This window comes from Globicephala melas, chromosome 7 (genome assembly GCF_963455315.2).
Source record: "Globicephala melas chromosome 7, mGloMel1.2, whole genome shotgun sequence".
NCBI lineage: Eukaryota > Metazoa > Chordata > Mammalia > Artiodactyla > Delphinidae > Globicephala > Globicephala melas.
In genome coordinates this window covers 63,837,909-63,843,908 of record NC_083320.1, presented here as the reverse complement: position 1 = coordinate 63,843,908, position 6,000 = coordinate 63,837,909, and the positions used below count along the sequence as shown (strand labels likewise).

The following is a 6,000-nucleotide window of genomic DNA, read 5'->3' as shown; positions in this document are numbered from 1 at the left end:
CAACCGTGGTTTTGAAGGGCTGTTTTTTATGTTGGGCTGTCCCTGTGTAGCCTGCTTGAGTCCAGTATTTTTGGTGTGAGGGCTGTTTTTGGTATGGATTCTTGCCACATCTTTCCTTAGTGTGTGCTGGCCCTTGTCCCCTTGATAGGGGGTGTGTTTGGTGTTGTGGTGACCAGAGCCTGCACTGGATGTTGGGCAGGGCTTCCTCTCTGCTCTGTGGTTGTCACAGCCCTGTTGGGGTCAGGGTCTGCTCTCCAGCTGTTGGAATAGAAGCCCCCAGGTCTGGTTCTAAGCTGCATTGTGAGGTAGGCAGAACTAGAGCATTCTCGCTGGGAAAGGAGCGACTGTGTGTGTTCTTCCCCAGGAGATGTCTACCAGGACGTCTGATTCTGTGATGCCACCTGCCACCTGGTGTGTGTGCCCACAAAGATCACTGTTGCTGGTGCTGTCCTCGGGAGCCACCTCCACTTGTGGACTCCAGTCATTGGCTCAGAAGTCTCTTAGGTACACATGCACACTCATAAAACCATCAGCACATAAACCCTCGGGAGCTGCATCCCCTGAACCCACAGATAATCAACTCAGGAATACGTACACAGTCCTGGTTCCAAAATCCACCAGAGTGAGAACCCAACAGGGCTGCCTCCCCAGGCCCACAGTGGATTGCCAGTAACGGGCTCATACTTCAGCCCCGCCTCTGCATGTTCATGCCCACAGAGTTCACAGAACCCACTGTGGCTGCAGCTCCACCCCACTGACAATGAGGCTGTTATGGCAGACTGACGCCCCTCCTTTCCCATGTTGACAATGGGCTCCTATGGAGGACCCGGGCTTTTTATGTTAGGAAATTTTAATTTTTTGGCAGCACCATCTTTCACACAGCAACAGTTTTGAGCAGTATGTTCAAGAGCTGTGCTAGGAACCATGGAGTATACAGAGAGATGTAAAATTGGATCATTGCCCTCAAGGCAGTTGAAAGGACATGGTGTGGTACAACAGAAACAGAATGGGCTCCAGAGTCACAGTCCCTGGTTAAAATCCCTGCTTAGATTCATGTTAGCTGCTTCCTCAGCCAATTTACTTAATTTCTCAGAGACTCAGTTTCCTTATCTGTAAAGTACAGATAAAATACCTACTTCTCAATATATTATTAAAATACGGTGACTTTAAAACACCAAATATAGTACCCAGATTCTAACAACTGCACAGTGTGTTTGAAAAAAAGAGTTTGGGAGGAAATGCCTATCACATGAAAATATAGGCAGGAAATGCTTAGTGCTACGTTGATGGCATAGATGATCATTACTATAGAATGCAGAGGAAGGAGCTCATTTCTAGGAGAATGTGGTCATAACATATTGATTGAAGAAACAAGAACGGAAGCTGGATCCTGAAAGGTTAGTAGTCTGTGGAGAAAAGCAAGGGCATCATCCCAGGAAGGGAGAGCCAAGGTGTGGACACAACAGTGTGCTGAATATGTTTGGATATAGGCAGAGCCCACTTGGAGTAGAGGGCAGAAAGCTGGAAAGACAGACTGTGCTCAGCTTAGAGAGGGCATTAAATGCCAGGCTAATGGGTGTGGGACTTTCTCATAGGAATCCTCTTTGGATTTATGAGCAGGGTTATAATGTGATGGAAGTAGTGTTTTGGATTGATGACATTTTGGCAGCCAGCCATATAGATTGGGGTCAGCAAGAGAGGGAAGAAGGTCAGAGACTGGCTAAAACTGTAGGCCAAGCATTAGCTAATAAGGACATCTTCTAGGGTGCTGGCATTGGAAAGACAATAGAATAGAAGAGAAAGTTGTGAGCATCAGGAAAGTAAGAACTGAAAAGACTGAATTTTGAGTAGGTAATGCTAAATGGTGACAAGGAGGGAGTCTTCAGAGATGACATCCACATTCTAAGCCCAGTGACTAGATGAGTAATAGCACCATTGAACAAAAGCAGAGGTGGAGGACAGAGAAGAACAATGCTTTAGTAATTTGCAGAAAATATGATTCACTTATATTAACATAGTGCATTTGAAGTGAAGGTGATATAATCTAGTGGAAAAGTTCACCATTCAGTTGGAAATGCAAGCCTGGTGCCAGGAGGGACAGTGGAGCTAAAGCTATAGAACTAAGATTCAGTGGCAGTAGACACAGTTGAAGGCATGGGGTGAGAGACTTTATATTAAGAGTGGCAACGTCTCAGGCATGCTCATATATATTAAGGGCAGAAAATGGAGTTAGTGAAGAGGACAGAGAAAGAAAGGTCAGAGAAAATGGATAAGAACTATAACAGTATGGTGCTGTGAGAGCCAAACGAGAGGAGAGGGTCAAAACGAAGATGGGAACAGAAAATCAACCATATCAGATACTGCAGAAAGGTTGATGAGAACAAGAAATTGATAATGTCCGTGGGTTCAACTCTTATGAGGTCAGTGCGCTTCTTGCATATGGGTTCAGAATGCTGGGAGGGCCATTTGCAGAACAAGAGAGAAGATAATGATGTAAACTGTGGGCCCTGAGAGCCGACTACCTGGATTTCAGTCCCATCTCTGCTCCAAGCTTGCTGTGTGATCTTGTGCAAGATGCTTAACTCCTTTATGCCTCCATCTCCCCATCTTTAAAATGGAGATAATAATGGTAATAATAGTAGCTAACTCATAAGGTTTTTGTGAGGCTAAAGGACAATGTGTATACAGTTCTAAGACAGTATAGGCACAGAGTAGGCACTCAAGTGTTATTTATCATTGAAACCGTGGGTAATCGTTAGTCAAATTCATTTTACCTGTCTTCGCTAATCAAGGTCATCTACAAAAGACTTGTCCTCCAAGCGGCAAGTAGCCTAAACAATGTTTGCCCAATAGCAGAAACTAACACACCATTGTAAAGCAATTATACTCCAATAAAGATGTTTAAAAAAAAAATTAAAAGTTTGTCCAAGTTTTTTTCCGGCAGCTTGGAGTCAGCTGAGTCTAGTTCCAGCTGAGCTGGTTGAGACAGGATAGGACCACGGAGCCTCCAGCTGGGCATGCGCAAGTGTCTTTTGACGTCAGAGGGCCGAAAACTCCACCCTCAGAGCGTGCCAAGCGCCTTCATTTTTCGAACAGGCAGAGCCTTGTAGCATAGTTAAGCCTGTGCAGAGTGATGATTACTGCCCGTTTTCCCAATCGCCCTTCCCCTCGCCTCAGACCACCCTGATTCTTTATTCTTTATCCCATAAATACCGCATACCCCTTGTTTTCCGTGAGGCACAGCTGAGACGTATCCTCCATCTCCTTGCTTGGTTTGCCTTGTGAATTACCCGCTCTGCTGCAAACCTCGGTGTCTTAGCATTTTGGCTTGCTGTGCATCAGGTAAGATGAACCTGGTTTGGTAACATCATTTCTTTATTAGTATTACTATTTCTGGAGGTGGAGGCTGGGTGGCATTTGGTCAAGAGTCTTGGTAGGAAAAAGCAGAAGTAAAGTAGCCGGATAGCTTGGGAAATCTTCCCAGGCACGGGTGTGTGCATATCTGCAGGCAGTTAGGAAGGGGAGCCAGGGCAGGAGTAGAAACTGAAGGTACCAGGGAAGAAGAAACGTAGTGGAGCAAAGGCACCAAGGAAAAAGAGAGTATGGATTTAAGAACTCAAGTTGACTAATTAGTCTGGGAAAGAAGGGTTAGACACCACCGGAGATCATAAAAAAGAGCAGCGTATTCATATGCAGATAGAATTTTGAACAGACCAGAGGGTGAACAAGAAAACACACAACTGTAGACTTTTTTCCTCCCAGTAAAGGAAGTACTGAGGCATTGGCCAAAAGTGAGAAGAGCTGAGTGGATGAAGGTCTCTGCAAGCATTTGCAAAGTTTCATAACAAACTCTGTTGGTAAGTTTAAGCTTCCTTCAGACTTTTTTTTTTTTTTTAACCTCATAGTGGCTCCAAGTAGAAAGTAGAGAACAAAGGAGAGTTAAAAGCAGTTAGATAATATTGTAGGATTAACCTAGTACTCTCCAGCAGTATGGATAAGAGAGCTGGCAGTGGAAACCAGCACTCAGCCTGGTAAGTCAACGCGCCTTCTGTTGGGAGGCAAACCAAGGAGAGCCACCACTAGCAGAGGCCATGGCTCAACCGAGGATCTAAGTGACCCATACAGATACCTCTTGTATGGTTTGAACAATAAGCCAACACCCTGAAAAGTCTGACTTCTCAAGGCCTCTTCAAGGTCCTTTTAGATCTGGTTTTAAAAAGCTTTCCCTTTTCACCTAGAATAACAGTTGATATTGAGGGGTCTACCAGGTGTAACTTCTCTGTGGAAGCACAAATTATCAAATCAAGTTGCTTTCTCAATAAAAAATGTATTTCCACCAAAGTTTGTATTTAGTGTAAACAGGTCAACTAAATCTGATGGTTTGGTTGTCCAAATCGTTCTGGGGCAATTGGAAGAGAGTATACAGTCATTCTCAGGACTTGTGCTGGGAAAGTCTGAGTGGTATCCAAACGTGCCCTCATTTGCTTTCTGTGTTCTCTCTGTGCAACAATTCCTCTTGGTTCAACAGCTTCAAATATTAACTCGGAAAGTGTAGAGGGGAGAGTTTGTCCTGCAGGGCTAAAAGCCTGTTTGATCCCAAGGGAATATGGGCATTTCAGATGCTATAAACAAGCAGAGGGAAAAATCAGATGAAGATAAAGTGCTATGTGCCATAGCTCATTATTCTGAGCAGCTTGGCGGCTGCCAGGCCATTAGACTTACTTCTGTTTTTGCCAACAACATCGCTCTGGAGATGGCTTATTTGTAAAAGGAGCAGGATTGAGGATATGCATTCATTTGTAAAAGATGCCACCGCACACATTCTGCAGCTAATACCGTGTTCATGAACTTCACCTGTGACTAAATACATTTCATTTCTTACAGCTGAGCTTCAGTAATTGGTTTTTGCAGCCACAAACACATGCAGCAAGGAAGATATGAGAAGCCCAGCGCTCTGTCTGCTTTGAAATGGCTTTTGCTGCAGATGGGAAAAGCCATCCCAGCTCTGATTTGGCAGGTCCCGAGGTCAGATCTTAGAGAGCTGGCACCTAGAGACTCAAAGGCAAGGAGGAGCAGGTGGCTTTGGAAGAGTAAATGGCCCTGAAGGTAAGCAACAGGGGAGGGGAGAAGCAAACAACCGTGGAAGGGGGGTGGTGGATAAGGAGTGGGAAGTCTGGCGTCCTGCAGAAATGAGCCTCCCGTCCACAGCACAGAGCAGCTCAATGTGCTGTGTTTTCCCAGGTCTCTGCAGTTACGGGGGTCTCGAAGTGCCCTCTAAGCCACCAAGTCATATAGCACAACCAGGTCCAGACTAAACTGCCATTGGGAACTGAGAAATCATCATATTGTTTGGGATTTGGCTGTGAAAAGGAAATGTGGGTTCATCCAGTGGATTGATTAGTTTATTCAGAAAAAAGAAGGCTAAATGTGGAGCATTTGCTTTGGCCTTGAAAGCACTGAATTATACACTGCAGCAGTTTGGTTCATTGGGTGCCACATTTCCAAGAGAATTAGACCAGTTGGTCTAACCCTGATATCTACACATAAAATTAATACTAAACTAAGCACTGGGATTCCAAAAATGCATCAATGAGATATGCAGAATAATCATATGTTTTTCCCTTCTGGGCTGGTTCTAGAGACAATTATGATGTAAGGAAATTTGTCTTAAATCCTCCCGTCCCCTTCCCTTACCCTTCTCTCCTCTACCTACCAAGACATTTACTGTCTCTGGCTTTTTCCCTCTGCCTGACACAACCCATCGTGGGCAACATCACAGCCCAATCTTTCCCAGTCTCTTTCTACCCTGCAAAGCCCCTTGCCTAGGGGTAGGCTCATTAGAGGTTTATTCTCCTGTCTCCTCGCTTGGCTGCCTTGTGAATAAACCCTCTCTTCGCTTGCAAACCTCGGTATCAGAGTGTTGGCTTGCTGTTCATCAAGCAAAACAAACCTGGTTTGGTAACATTTGTCTTAGAGAGGCTCATAATCTGGTGGAATAAC

The 6,000-nt window shown here is 44.9% G+C and overlaps 1 long non-coding RNA gene across 1 annotated transcript in view; it reads left to right on the top strand.

Moving 5' to 3' along the window:
• The first annotated feature begins 4,049 nt into the window (after positions 1 to 4,049).
• The window catches only part of LOC132597570 (uncharacterized), a 63,551-nt gene continuing 61,600 nt past the window's right edge, over positions 4,050 to 6,000 (top strand). Inside the window, exon 1 of the long non-coding RNA XR_009564468.1 lies at positions 4,050 to 5,106. This is a non-coding gene — a long non-coding RNA (uncharacterized lncRNA). The remainder of the gene's footprint in view (positions 5,107 to 6,000) is intronic.